The sequence below is a fragment of the Centroberyx gerrardi genome, chromosome 9, assembly GCF_048128805.1.
Source record: "Centroberyx gerrardi isolate f3 chromosome 9, fCenGer3.hap1.cur.20231027, whole genome shotgun sequence".
Classification (NCBI taxonomy): Eukaryota; Metazoa; Chordata; class Actinopteri; order Beryciformes; family Berycidae; genus Centroberyx; species Centroberyx gerrardi.
Genome location: NC_136005.1, coordinates 2,941,334 through 2,955,957, shown reverse-complemented (window position 1 = coordinate 2,955,957; position 14,624 = coordinate 2,941,334). Strand labels below are relative to the sequence as shown.

The 14,624-nt window shown below is 42.0% G+C and overlaps 1 protein-coding gene across 1 annotated transcript in view; it reads left to right on the top strand.

The window, feature by feature from the left end:
- The first annotated feature begins 690 nt into the window (after positions 1–690).
- Positions 691–14,624, top strand: part of arid3a (AT-rich interactive domain 3A) — a 49,487-nt gene continuing 35,553 nt past the window's right edge. The window contains exon 1 of the mRNA XM_071917242.2: positions 691–927. The gene's annotated coding sequence lies outside the window, so the exon portion shown is untranslated. The remainder of the gene's footprint in view (positions 928–14,624) is intronic.

Sequence of the window (14,624 nt, the reverse complement as noted above, 5' to 3'; positions counted from 1 at the left end):
ACCAAACAGCCTCCCTGCTGTACAATACAAGTCTCCAAAGTCTCAACACTGGAACAAAATGCCTACACAACGCTCAGTTTACTGCTACTTATATGATACTATAAATTTACATTGTCAAGATACATTTTCAACCTAAAAAAAGGTGTCAAAGTGTAGTTTAGGTGGGATTTACCCCAGCAGCTAAACTCACTTTACACACCTTTATATTTTCAGAAAGTTAGCTTCTTCACCCAAACCATCCACACAGCATGTTTTATGTAGTTTTACAGCAAACACACAGCATTAATTCTCCCATCCAGCCTCCCTGCTGCTGTACAATACAGGGGCTCTCCATCAAGGGACCGTCCGCAAAGTGTCACCAGGGGAACAAAACGAACACACAGCGGTCAGTTTTAGGGGTCAAGTGTGAAGAAACTGCAGGGAGAGGACATGCCAGGTGTGTTTTGAGTTATAAATGAGGTTTTGACTGTCTTTCTCACACATGTCCACCTTTATATTTACCCCCCCCCCCCTCCCCCCTCCTCAGTGCTTCACATAACGACATTGTCCGACAGCCCCTGTGTCGGGGTGTGTGTATGGGGGGCTGTCCCTGCTGATTCAGAGGTTAGGAATTTGCATCTGATTGCTGTTTGTCAACCAATGATTTGACTGTTCAGGCTGGAGAGACTCCACGCCTCGTACAATGTAAGCTCCGCTCTCTGAACCAAGACGTGACTCCGAAACCCAATTACATGCAAAAGCCGAATGCGTGGATATTTATAAAATCACATGAAACCACTTTATTATTCCTGGCTGATAAACGCAACACAAACCTCTTCTTCTTCTTTATGTTTTTTTTTGTTTTGGACTGGATTCAAACCAAACGGAGAAACCAGGAATGTTTCTTCCGGTTCCCAAGAGTGTAAAAACAAAACGGAAGACGATTTGGTAAGTTTATTTTTTCTCTTTTTTTCGTGTTTCCTATGTCTTATAGTACGTTTAACTTTACAAATCCTCTCCGTTTCCATCGTTGCCATCTGTTTCTGTCTTACTCTTCACTTGTCGGACATATTTATCGATACATACGACGTTATCAAATCGCCTTATCAATAGTTTATAGGTAGCTGATAGACTTAGTCACTGCCATGCGTCCGTTTAATCTACTTTAACACCGTTTAATGTAATGTATTTGTTATATAATCTCATTTAGAGTTGCTGTTTTATTTTTGGCAAGGGTTTCTCTGCGGTTTGGCCTGATTTCAAACAGACAGATTAGAAAATAAACGAGCAGAAGCTAGCAATTTTCATGTTTGCGTTCAGATACAAGAGGGTTAGCTAAACTGTGGTGACGGTTACGTATTCTAACCCAGCTCGGTTTGCTAGTTTCACCCAAACACCATCACACTGACACCATAACTATCAATTGAAATAGGTAATTACAGATATTTACTACACTGATATTCGGTGTCTTTGGCTGTTTATGGTGTTGCTTTAGTGACCAGTATTGGATAATTTCAGTTGGTGTGTCAGCTGCTACAGTCGAAATCTTACAGTGGATATTTGTGGGTAAAAATGCAGATTAATTGCGGTGAGATTAATTTTAAATGACATAATGTATGCCTGGTGATTTCCCTCATGGTGGCAACTCGTCTTTTACAATTTGAGTCCACCATTTCTGTGTTAGAGCCGTTACAACGCCATTAAACATACATGATTCTGCATTAGGCTACATCCTATATATATATACTGCTCTATACTTAAGATATAAAGTTAGCACATATTTGTTGACAGTGTCTAGAAACAGGCCTTTTTTTTTGTCAAAGTGAAGGACAAAGTGAAGAAACATCTGAGAACTGAAGATGGCTTTAGGAATGAAAGGGAAATGAAATTTGCAACTGCCAGATGTCATCTTTGGCTTTTTTATGCCTTTCTGCTATGCACACTAATAATTCTGTGGTAATGCTACGTAATACTGTGTCACAGGGAAGGTTTGGCAGGGCTGTAGTCAAAACCAGGTCTAAAGAGGGTTGAGACCAGAGCAAACTGAGTTAGTCAAGACCAAAACAGGCAATAAACAGCGTACATGTCTTTCCAAATGTAAAAAATAATACTTAATCAGTTTCTTAAGGGTGAACAGAGACGTAGATCTATCTGCTGGAGCTCTGGACTAAACCCTTCAACACCCAACTGATCAATGCATACAAGTTTGAGGAGCATTACATGCTACACAAGTTAAAATCCCTTTAACTTGCTTGTAGTGGTGAGGGAGAAAATAAACGAAACATTTTGAAAATCTGTAGGTAGGCAGGAAAAGGTTGAAGGTCCAAGACAAGTCAGTCAAGATAGATAGACACGCAACCAAGATGTCAGAAAAGTTGTTCAGGAGACCGAGACTGGCCTGAAGTGAAACCTATGAGAAACCTATGTGAGTCCACTGTGTGTCTCTGGCCCCGGCATGATTTCACCAGACTCAACCTGGGCAGTGAACGCAACTTCTTCTTCTTCTTCTTCTTCTATGTTTCTTTTACGAGACAGATTGCGTTTTCCGAACAGAAGAGAGTCTGGTTGTTTACCTGGTAGAAGCTGACAAACCTGACAGCCGCAACCAAAACCGGCCCGGCATTTGTCTGCTGGTCGGTGTTAGTTTGTCACCCTGGGCTGGCGGGCGGGAGGGTGGGGGTGGGGGTGGGTGAGGATGGGTGGGGTGAGAGAGAGGGGGGGGGGGGGGGGGTCTGAGGCACAGGAAGCCAGTTTGGTTTTAAAGCTTTTGCATTTCGTACCCAGCAGCAAATCCTCCTACGCCGGAGTCAGAATCCCTTTATTTGCAAAGTACAGTGAATGTGTAGGAATTTGTGGTTAGTAACTGAAGTGCATATATATGTTATATACAGCCAGGGTTAGGCTGATGCATTGGGATGATATTGGTTTTTCATTGAATATCAGATATCAGTCATGTTGTCCACCTCTGATATGATGGAGGTTCCTCCTGGCTCACAGATACAGAAAAAACAGACTGGAAAACCTGACATGACTTTTGATTTATTCATTTAATTCTTCAGTTATGTTTTCTGTAAATGAATTCTTCATTTAAAGGCAGTATTGTATCCCAGAGTTTCTCTACCATTGAATAGGTGTGGTGACACTAAAAGGATTTCATCAGTCTGGTTTCAGTGGAGAGTTTTAGTGTCCCATGATGCTCTGAATGCTGCTTCAGAGGCTTTTCCACCCGGATGAGAAGAAAATACTCATGGGAAAATACTCAGGGCCTTCAAATACCCATATCAGTCACTCCCTAGTTATATATATAACTTATGGATCATTCTATATTGTCCAGGTGACAGAAACACAGTTATGAAACATCTTTGTCATGTTAACATCATGCGGGGGCGGAGCCTCAGTTCAGTGTAACATCACAAATCGATGAGGAAATGTTCCTTTCTCAGCACAGCGGCTGGTAAGATGTTGAAACCTGAAGACGAGAAGTGGAAAACCTGAAGGACGAGAACATGAAGCAGAACGCTTGAGAGAGTCTGCTCCGTTCTGTCGTTTGAAAGATTTACTCTCAGATTTTTTTTATGGGAAAAGAATTTGAAAAGCGGATTTTCACACTGTTGTTTCACACCGGGTGGGGAATTAACACCAGCCACCGGCCAAATGCTGGTGAGTTTTGGCTGTCGCTGATTAGTTACCAGCCATCATTTCCTGGTTCTGCTCTGTTTTCACATCTAGCTGGCTTGTAAATCTGTTGTGGGGTTTACTGACACACAGGAAAGTTAGTTTCTTAGGGTGTATTACAGGTAAAAGTGCACATAATTTCACTTAAGTTTGGTTGTTTAACTTGACAAGGTGAAAGAAAAGAAAATGACGATGAAGTTGAGATGGTTGAATGTTCATCTTGCCACCTGCGGCTGCCCAATGTGATTATCAAGCATTGAAATACTTAAGAGAGATTTCCAGCCCCTTATCGTAACCCCCCCCCACACACACACACACACACACACACACACACACACACACTCCAATCACCTTAGTAGCTTGACTAGAAATTGCTACGCTAATCTGTTTGGCCCAGTGTGGCATATGGTATCCTCTGACCAGCACTGTGTTTCAGATGGAGAGAAATGCTGCTGCAGCGAGGGGGGTGGGGTGGGGGGGTGGGGGTGGGGGGTGTAGGGGGGTGGGGGTGGATTTAGGTTGTGATTGGCCCATTGTGGATTAGAAACGTATGGTAGGCGATCAAGTTCAGGTCTTAAAAGGCCTCCCCATGCCTTTGCATAATGAAGGCCGGTCTAATGAATAACACGCCTTGTTATAAAACCCAGTTTACATGTTGGGGATCGCTGCTGTTGCTTTGGATTTGAAGAATCGACGTCTGTGTTTTGTCTCCGGAGAAACACTTTCTGTCATTTACCATTAACAGATGTTGAAACTAGGGTTCGACCAGTATGGGGTTTATGAAGGCCGATACTGATCTGGATATTTTCAGACTGAAGTCATTTCAGTAGTTTTCTTCTCATCAGGGTGGAAAAGCTTCTGAAACAGCGTTCAGACCATCGTGGGACACTAAAACTCTCCACTGAAACCCAGACTGATGAAATTCTTTTAGTGTCAGCAGCTCTTTAAGGCAGAGAGACCCACCACACCTGTTCAATGGTAGAGAAACTCTGGGAGACATTACTGAATTTAAATGAATTCATTGACAGAAAACATAACTGAAGAATTAAATGAATAAATCAAGTGTCATGTCAGGTTTTCCAGTCTGTTTTTCTGTATCTGTGGTCAGGACGAACCTCCATCATATCAGAGCTGGACGACATGACTGGCTGATATCTGATATTTAATAAAAGCCCAGTATCAGCCTCAGATATCAGTCTATCCCCGGTTGAAACGCAGATCCTGCTGCTTGGCCTGCAGCCACCGACTGTCTTTTCATAGCTTTGGTGTGTAGTGGAATTTGTCGTGTCATTTTGACGTCTGAGTTTTCTGTTTTTTTTGTCTTCTTCCTCTTGGCGCGGAAACCGCTCCGTCCGCCCGCCAGTTTAATGAAGCGTTTGGTTTGAGCGATATCAAACTGAGCAGGTTCAGACAGACGGAGGACCAGGTACATCCTGTCTTGACTTCTCTGTGCACTCTGTGTATGTTTTTTTTTTTTTTTTTAAGTTTGGTCTTGTTGCTCTTCTGGCTCTTCGGCTATTCTGGCCACAGCATGCTGCTGTGGCCAGAATAGCCGGCATGCGACTTGTTGATGTTGTAATGTCAAAGAGACGCACACGCTCACACACTGAGCCTGTTGTTCAGTTTGCTGATTGTCGAAGTTTGTGGATTCACACTTCAGCAGCGTGTTTTGGTTTGTTCTCTGAACGGAGCTTCCCCTCGCGCCGCCGAAACGAGACGGGCCGTCTTGTTATTAAAACCGTTTACAAGCGGCCAGTCCACACACACGGTGAAATCCACACAGCTTCCTGTCATCACACACGCCTGATCTGGGCCCGAGGGTATTTGAAGAACATTTGGAAGCAGCGAGTGTAACATTTAAATCAGCCTGCTCAGTTTGCCCGGCAGCAGCACGGCTCAACGAGCAGCAGTCACAGACAGTTGCCCACTAAACTGGTTACCGGCTGTGAATGAATGACAGGTGGACACACACAGGCAAGACAAACAGGTTTGACGCATGTTTGTTTTCTTATTTTCAAAGAATAATCCTCTGCAGGTTGTTAAGGGCTGTTTTTTTTTTCATGTCTTCTCTACGTTCAAATTCCTCTCCAGGGTTTTGGCACCCAGCCTGCTGCATGTCACTTCAACGTTTCCCATCTTTTTTTTTCTTTTTCCCCTTTTTTTTTTTTGCTGAGCAATGCAGTAACAACCCACCTTACATCGTCAGCATAAATTGCATTACAGTGACTGCGTGTCTGTCTGCTCCCCGCAAGCCTCCCTGCCATTAAAGAGGGGGAAGCAGCATGGGTTGGCCCGCTTTCAGCTGTTCTTTTGCCAAAATCCACATTTCTTAAGAGCCTGTCTGGCACGTGGGGCTTTTACTGTGATTCTCCTGCCAAAAAAACAGGCAGGGGAGAAAAAAAATCACAAGTTACTTCACTCCTTGGGCCGGAGCCACGGGGGAATCCCAGCAGGCTGAGGGTGACGCAGGCAGAAAGAAGCCCGGGCGAGGATCCGAGGCCGGGACGTGCCGTGCCGGTCCCAGGCCCAGTAACATGGCTGTGGCCTGCATGTTGTCAGGGACGGCTGACATTGGCCTGAGCTCAGTGCCAGAGATCCTGGTCTATCCTGGTACGTGTCTGCCTGGATACCAGCAACACGCCGGCGTGTCCGTCAAACCCGGCTTATTTGTGTTTCATATTTGTGGCGTCGAGCGCTGGCTGCCTGCCCAAGTAATCACAGGCTAATGAAATCGGAGGCACTTGGCAAGGAGAACTTGGCGGATCTACACAGAAAGATACACAGCCTGCAGGAACACACGTAGCTGCCAACCTTTTTATATGCAAAGTGCCGGCACATGGAGATGTCATACATGTTTTGCGTAGAAATTAATTATTTTTTTTCCTGGATGTCTCATGTAGGTTAGAGCTGTTATCTAAGATATTTCCAGTCGGCCGCTCCGCTTCTCTCCAGACAAAAGGCTTGATTGTGAAAGATTACAATGCAATGACATGACCTCCCCCGTCATCATATAAACCAACAAGTTAATCCAGTTTGGGGCGTTCATGCCGTTGAATGAAGATGCCCCCCCCCTCTTTCCCCACCCCGTCCCCATCCATAGGAACTTTTTATTGTACCGTCTGTCTACAGCCTGACAATAGCAGTTCATTGAACCCAGTGTGTGTTAACATGCAGGCCGCCTCGCTAATCTGAATCACAATCGGTTTTATTGGCCAAGTTAGTTTGCACATACAAGGAATTTGACTGGGTGGTTCACTCCCGTAGGTCGCATCAAACATAAAAACAACACAAAATTATACAAAAGTAGAATATAAGAAAATTTGAGAATAGAAATTTAGGAAATAGGTCTCTTTTAGAGGCAGTAAAGCAGTATGTAAGTAGTTTATAAAAAGATAAAAGCAAGAAATTTGGGAATAGGTCTCTTTCTATACACATGGTTAAAACCTGACTGATTGCACCAATAGGAAGCTATGGAAGAAAGTGAAAGGATAAACAGAAATATATACAGATCTAGGCTATGTTGCACAGACATCGGACTGTAAGGACCAAAAGAAAAAAGGTTTACACAAGTTGGAATGGCATGAACAGGTATAAATACCTGTACAGCCAGAACAGAGTTGAATAGGTCTGTAATAACAATAACTGACTGTATGTTAGTGCGTGCAGAGTGCTTTTATGATAATTCAGTAGTGATATAAGACAGGGCGCCTCCCTAAGAATAGCCTGTGTCACTCCACAGAGCTGTCATCACATGTAATTAATGTTTGCTTTCACGGATCCAGCAGTCTCCCTGCGAGGCAGCAGGTAACACCGGCAGGCCAATATCCGGCTGTGAGGAGGCTGGGAAACAATCCACCTGAACACACACCGTCCGGCCTGAATATCAATACGGGATGAATCCTCTCCTCGTTAGATGAGATGTAATTGTATGAAAAAAGTCTCTGTATCTAGCACTTCTCCATCATACATGGTTATTTCAGACGCAGGAATACTTTTGTCCAAGGCGACCATTGCACCCCTTACTAGGGTTTGACCCACGTGGGTTTTTGAAGGCAGATACAGATATTTTTGGATTTAAGTCACCAATAGCTGATATTCTGTGCCGATATTCTCTGCAGATATTCAATATCATTAAATCTGACTTTACCAAACTGCCAAAAATGGCAAGTATTCAGTGTTTCCCCCAGTATGTTCTTCTTGTCAGGGTGGAAAAAACAGCATTTAGACCATCATGGGACACTAAAACTTTCTTGAAACCCAGACTGATGAAATTCCTTTAGGGTTAGCAGCTCTTTGTGGCAGGTGAAACCGGGATCCATTAGGCCTTGAAATGAAGAAATCATTTAGAAAAAACATAACTGAAGAATTAAATTAATAAAAATGCAAAGAAAATATAATTTGGTTGCCGATTTTCTAGACTGTTTTTATGTAGCTGTGGTCAGGAGGAGCCTCGGTTGTATCAGAGACGATGATATCTGATATTTAATGAAAGGATATATCTCATATATCAGTAACACTATTCCTTACTATTGGCTGCTTGTAAGGCTACTATCTAGGAGTTGAAGCTTATTCTACTGCTGCAGTCATTGTAGGTCACCTTAGATAAGAGTGTTGGCTTAATAAGGAAAATCCAGTTGTAAATGAATGGAGTCACTGGTTAGGATGTGGGAGGAAATTCAGACTCAGTCAATCAATCATCATGTTGCTGCAATCTTTCAAATTCAGCTGAATGGAGTTGGTCTGATCGACTCTGAGCCAGTCGAGGGCCAGCAGTCTGAATCTCTGATCGGCTCACTTATCAGCTTCACTGTACTGCTTATTATTATTATTGGTTGTTTGTAATGTCGATGATACAGGAATTTAAGCTTATTCTACTGTTGGATTCACTGTAAGTCGCTCTGGATACATTGGTCAGCTAAATGCATGAAATGTAAGTAATTGTCCTCATGTCAGATACACAAAGTGCCAGATAAAGCTGTTCAGGCCAAGCTTTCAGTCTGCAAACCTTTCATCATAGTGTGTGTGTGTGTGTGTGTGTGTGTGTGTGTGGAAGATCTTTTTCACTGTGGATTCAACTGGTTCTCCAGCTCCTTAGCAAAGATTCTCGGCCCTGCTCATTTCTAAAATGTGATGTAAATGTCCTGAACATACTGAGTAGGGTTGTCAAAAGTATCGATACTTCGATAAGTATCGATACTAAAAAATTTGAAACGGATACAATACTCATTTGCAACAGTATCGATACCTGCAGTGCTTTCTCTTAATGAAAAATCAAACATATTATTTCTCCGCATCCACTAGCCACACACACACACACACACACACCCTGCACCGCTGCCCACAGCCCCTCCTCTCACTAGTAGCAGTCAGCTGGGTTGTTGCCTCAGTCAGCAAACGATGCTACAGAGCGGTGCCGACGAAGGGTAACACGTCAAACTTGGCGAAGCACCTTAAGGACCGACACGCCAGTCTATATAAAGAATTTCAAGAGGTTAGCGAAAGCTCCCGTTTCAACATCACTGAAGAATTAAACATTTATCATAAACGTTAACGTACCCTGCACATCATCCGTTTTAGTTTAGCTAGCAAACCAAACGTTAGCTACAGAGCTAGCTAATGTTATCAAGTAGGTTTGCCAGATGCCCGGTTTTCGACCGGACTGTCCGGTTTTCAGATGCATTGTCCGGGCCCGGTCAGAAGGCTCGACCGGACGTTGAAATGTCAGATTAAAATCATTCTGTCAACAATAATCCTCTAACTCTAGCCCTGCTGATTTTTCCCTATCATTGGTGGGTATCTGTTGCTTCAACAAGCTAAAAGTGTTCTGATAGGCTGATGACTAGAGCAGGGTAATCTGCTGTGTAAGTGCAAAGTTTTGAATGAGTTTTATCGGGCCTACGTTATGGAGAAGCGTGCGTCTGTCTGTCCGTCCATCTGTCTCGTTTGCACCGGGATTTCCCCCTGCGTTGTCGGATATTAAGGGACTAGTTTGGGTCTCTGTGTTTGTGTTTTTTGCTTAACTTACAGTCTATGCTGCAGATGCCAGGAGGCAATATGATGTTTCACATGCTTGTGCAGTATGAGCTCACTCCCCTCAATAAAAAAGAGCAAATCATGACGGCGATCGACACCTGTCAATCAAAAATTGTGGTGTTTGATCTCAGACAACTTTAAAATATTGTTTTCATGTTAAAATTTATTTTAACATGGAAACAATATTTTTTTTTAAAAAAGACTGAAAATTCATTTTTTCCCCCCGTGGTATCAAAAATGGTATCGCATATCGATATTTTCCTGGGTATTGCATCGAAGTTAGAAGTTCTAGTATCGTGACAACCCTACTACTGAGCAGACTGTAGTAAAGACCGGTCGGCCTCGCAGCAGAAGTCCAGTCCAGCGGTTTGGACTCAGACTGTTTCCCCTCCTGCAGCTCCAAGGCTTTTGATAGCGCTTCAGTTGAGCCTCATTCTTCACCCAGTTTAGACTTGCATTCAGAAAACTGCGCTTTGTTTTTTTAATATTCTCCAAACTGCTTCTCCAAATTGCTCTAAAAACCCTTACATGGCCGAATCCTGTTGCTTGATAGATAGCCACAAATTTCATTGCTGAAGTGAAAAGTGGATCACTGGATTATTTTTGCTATTTGCCCGCTTAATTTATGGCATGGCTGAGACTAATCAGATTTGGCGGCTGTGTTGCTCCGGCTCGGTGGAAAGTGCGTGACCAGCCTGTGCGACACTTCCTCAATGATCTTGTTGTTGGTGTAATGGGGCTCAATGGGGCCTGTGTTATTGGCCTGCGAGGTAATACTGCCAGGAATGTGAGAGAGGGCCGCATAATCAAGACCAGCACCACTGACCGACTTCTGGGGTTTTTTTATTAGGAGGGATCATGTATGGCTACTGTTAGGCTGCTTCCTCCATGGTTCCACTTTGATTTATGCCGAACCAAATGCAAACTGCTCTTTATAGTTCCCCTGAGATTTATTAGCACCCTTTGTGAAGATGAGACGAAAAGGCTCGACAGCTTAGTGACTTTAGCCTCAAACTGTAACTTTACTGCTGCAGGACACCAGATAGTTTGAGAGCAACGTTTCCTTTGGCTGTTCACCTCCACAGGAAAGTTGAAAATTGAAAATCAAAAGTGAGAAATATCCATCTGTGTCTTTATATTTAGACAAACAGACTCTATATTAATCGCTGAAGGGAAACTGGGGTGTCACCTGCAGCATAATAATGAATATGATGAACAAGGACTAAGAAAAAGGAAACAATAAAAATGTATGACTCTTTGAAATTGAGTAATTCTCATATTGTTATATTTGACTTTGTTTGATTGTGAACATTAGAAAGGCTAATGGATTACAGGAGTCTAAGAGAAGGCAAACAAGCCATCAATTGAAATATAAATACAACACTATTTCGTTGTGTGATTTTGAAAATGTAATGACGCTGGTTTGTACAGAAAGTGGAGGGACTTCAACCCAAAACCGTCAGGTAATGGCAGCTTGACTTTTTCAGTGTTAAAGTTAGGAAACTTTGAAAAATGACTACATGCGTACAAATGCGTAAATAGAAATTTACTTAAACACATATTGACACATAGTATAAGTATTTCGCTCAGAAAAGATGTGTACAACTCATCAATACTGCAGTGTGATGTATGGGCGTGTCCCATAATTCCATTTGGCCTGGGCACGTAAAGTGCATATACTTAAAAATAAATCTTAATATCAGATATCAGTATATCACCAGTGAGTCTCGTGGTGCAGACAGGTCAAACTTGATGCAGTTATAAGTAGAACTTCACTGTAAACAAATGGAGGCGACTGGAAGAAGATTTTCAGTCCCGTCCTGCTGTCTCTCACTCCTAAAATGGGACTAACAGCAGAAGTCTTTATGTCAGACTGACTTTATTCACCAAGTGCAGTGAATGTCCAGGAGTTTGTGTCTTGGCAGCGGTGCAGAGACATCGGCAACTAACATACATACCGTACTGACACACATGGTGCAGGACAACATGCCTCACATACAGTGCAAAGTGATAATGTAAGACAAACTGTTGACAGTAGATGTTATATATCACTCTGCAGATGTATATTCAGGCTGCCAACAACTATGAAAGCCTTGTCACAGATTGGAAAGAAAGTATTTTCATAACAGGTTATTTTAAAGTGGTCCACAAGATTATGTTTTTTTAAAGTTTTTTTTTATTTTGTCTGATGCGTTTCCGGTTTGTTTGGAATCAACAGAAGAAGAACTGGGTAGTTAGCATGAGCAGCGATAGCCACCATGGAAAAGAGCGCCACCTACAGAAACTCAAACTGCATCGACAGAAAATCCAAACCCCGCCCACACTGTTTGATTGACAGGTGACCTCTGGGAAGGGCAGTGCAGAAACACCACAGCAATGAGGCTGAGCAACAAAGATGGAGACTAATCCATAAAAAAACAAGAATTGCCACTTTAAGAATCAGGTTTAAGAATCTCTCTTTCTAGTTTTCCAGTCAGGCAGAACAGACAGACAGAGAAAACAGTAGGAGAGTCATTTTGATCTCCCAGTTTCCAGTCTCAGAAAGCCTCACCCAGTTCAAACAGTCTGCTTCATCAGGCACAAGACAGTGTTCTTTCAGTACATAAAAGGAAATGAAGGCTTGTATTTCCAAATCTAAATACTGAAATGCAAGATGTCTGGGAAGTACAGTGCAGAAACAGCAGTGAGCGCTGAGCAGCACATATAGAGACTAAATAAAACACTTTACCACTTCAATATTTGTGGATCGATTAGTCGATCGAGAGAAGATTAACTGATTATAAATTTGATAATCGATTAATTGTTTTTGTGCTGCCCCTTTAAGAGAAGTGATGGAATCGCCTGTCCGTGCTGTCTCTAGACTTGCCGTAGTTTGGTTTCCGTGGTAACAATGCCAACTGCTGTTTTTTCTTTTCTGTTCAGTTTTCTCTTAATCCCTAAACAACATATGTCTGTAAGTAATTATTAACATTTCGTTGAGACACTTAGCTTTATGTGATTCTCAGCTTTAATACTTACCTGAAAAATCGCTAGTTTTTTCTTGACTTGACAATGCTAATCGCGTTAGCTTGCTATGGCGTTTCTAATGTTAAATTAGCATTTGCGCTAATCGTTAGTTAGATACAAGCTAATAGTATCTAGTTCATTGAATAACGGTTACTCCAGCTAACCACATACTTATTTATATTTGTGTTGTGTGTATTTGTAACCAACTTGTTTTTGCCTAAATATATGTAAATGAAAAGAAATTAGACACATTGAGACACATTGTAACTTGTAATTGTTATTTATTTGTATTTCAGTTTCAGTAAACATCCTAAAACTTACCTCCCGCCTCTTGGATGCTTATTGAAGAAACCTGTTTAGCTATCTGCCAAGCTAGTCAGCACCTCAACACTCTAGTGAGGGCAGAATCGTTTTAGTCTTTTATCAAGTAAAAATATCAAACATTTGCTGGTTATTGCTAAGAATTAACCCTAACCCTAACTCACTTGAATTAACCATGTGAGATATTATTCCCCTCCTATTCTTAATTTAGAAAAAAAAAAAAAACTCTGATTCTACAAATGCTAGTTATTCCTATTGAAGTCTTAGCTGATGAAGACTGTGATATACAGTTGGTTTCACTACTGTTGACAAAATGTACTTATTGTAAGTCGCTTTGGACAAAAGCGTCTGCTAAATGACATAATGTGATGTAAAGTAATGCTTTTCTCCATTTCATATCGTTATAAAATGAACACTTTGGTTTTTTTTTTAAGTAAGCCATTTGAAGAATCACTTTGGGCTCTGGTGATTTGTGATGGCATTTGTCATTATTTTTGAAATTATTTTTTTATAGTCTAAATGATTAATTAATTCATCAAAAAATGAATCGATTAATCGATAACGAAAATAATCGTTAGTTGCAGCCCTACTTCTTTGTATTACACTGTGCGTAACATGCTGTCCCTGCAGCTGAGCCAGTATGTCCTGTATGTTTGTATGTCCAGTTGTCAATATGTTGCTGCACCAAGGCTACAAAAAACAAATTCCTGTACATTTACTTTACTTTGCAAATGAAGCTATTGTGATACTAATGTTGTCTCTCAGCATCAGAGGGCTTTGACGCCAGCCAGTCCTGTGTGTGTGTGTGTGTGTGTGTGTGTGTGTGTGTGGGTGTGGGTGTGTATGTATATAATGTGTATGGGAGGTGGTGTGGGTCTCTTTATCTGGTTGGAATTAGACCCTTAGCTCTTGCTCTTATCACTCTGTCCTGTTTGCTCAGACTCTGCAATCTTCCACCTCTCAGCCTCACCTCACTCTCTGTGGCCGTGGGTGAAAAAAAAAAAAGGAGGATTAACCCGTTAGCTCTCATCGTTTCAGCCAACTGTCAAAGTGTCCATCCTGATGGCCTTTTGGCGACCCCACCCCCCCCTACGGGTGCCCTATCCTCCCTATCCTGCATTTAGCCAATTAGTGGTCTAATCAGTCGTAAGGGTCTTAGTCCACTAAGACATGTTTATAGTCAACAGAGCATGTTGAAGGATTTCTTTATGTTGTATTCAGCTTTTTTATAATCATGTATGATCATTTCTGTAATACCTCTTTTCTGTTGCCTTTCTGTTGCCCCCCTCCAGAGGGAGGTCAGAGGTCAGCTACAGAACAGCAGCCCTGAATGCTGCTATAGATTTAGTGCCTTACTCAAAGACACTTCAGCACTTCAGGATGGATGCTTGAACCCGTGTTCACAAAGTGTGTCTTAAAATGTAAATTTAAGCCTTAAAATGTTAAGTTCAAGTGATAGAAAGGAAATAAAAGTGCTTTCCATTGTGGAAAGCATTGTCTGGTTGTCAACAGAATCAGACAGATTTAGAATTCCAAACTACTTCTTGGTGTAATTGATGTCACCTACACCCAGGTTGTAATGACTGCTCTGATTGGTTGACAGTACGCAT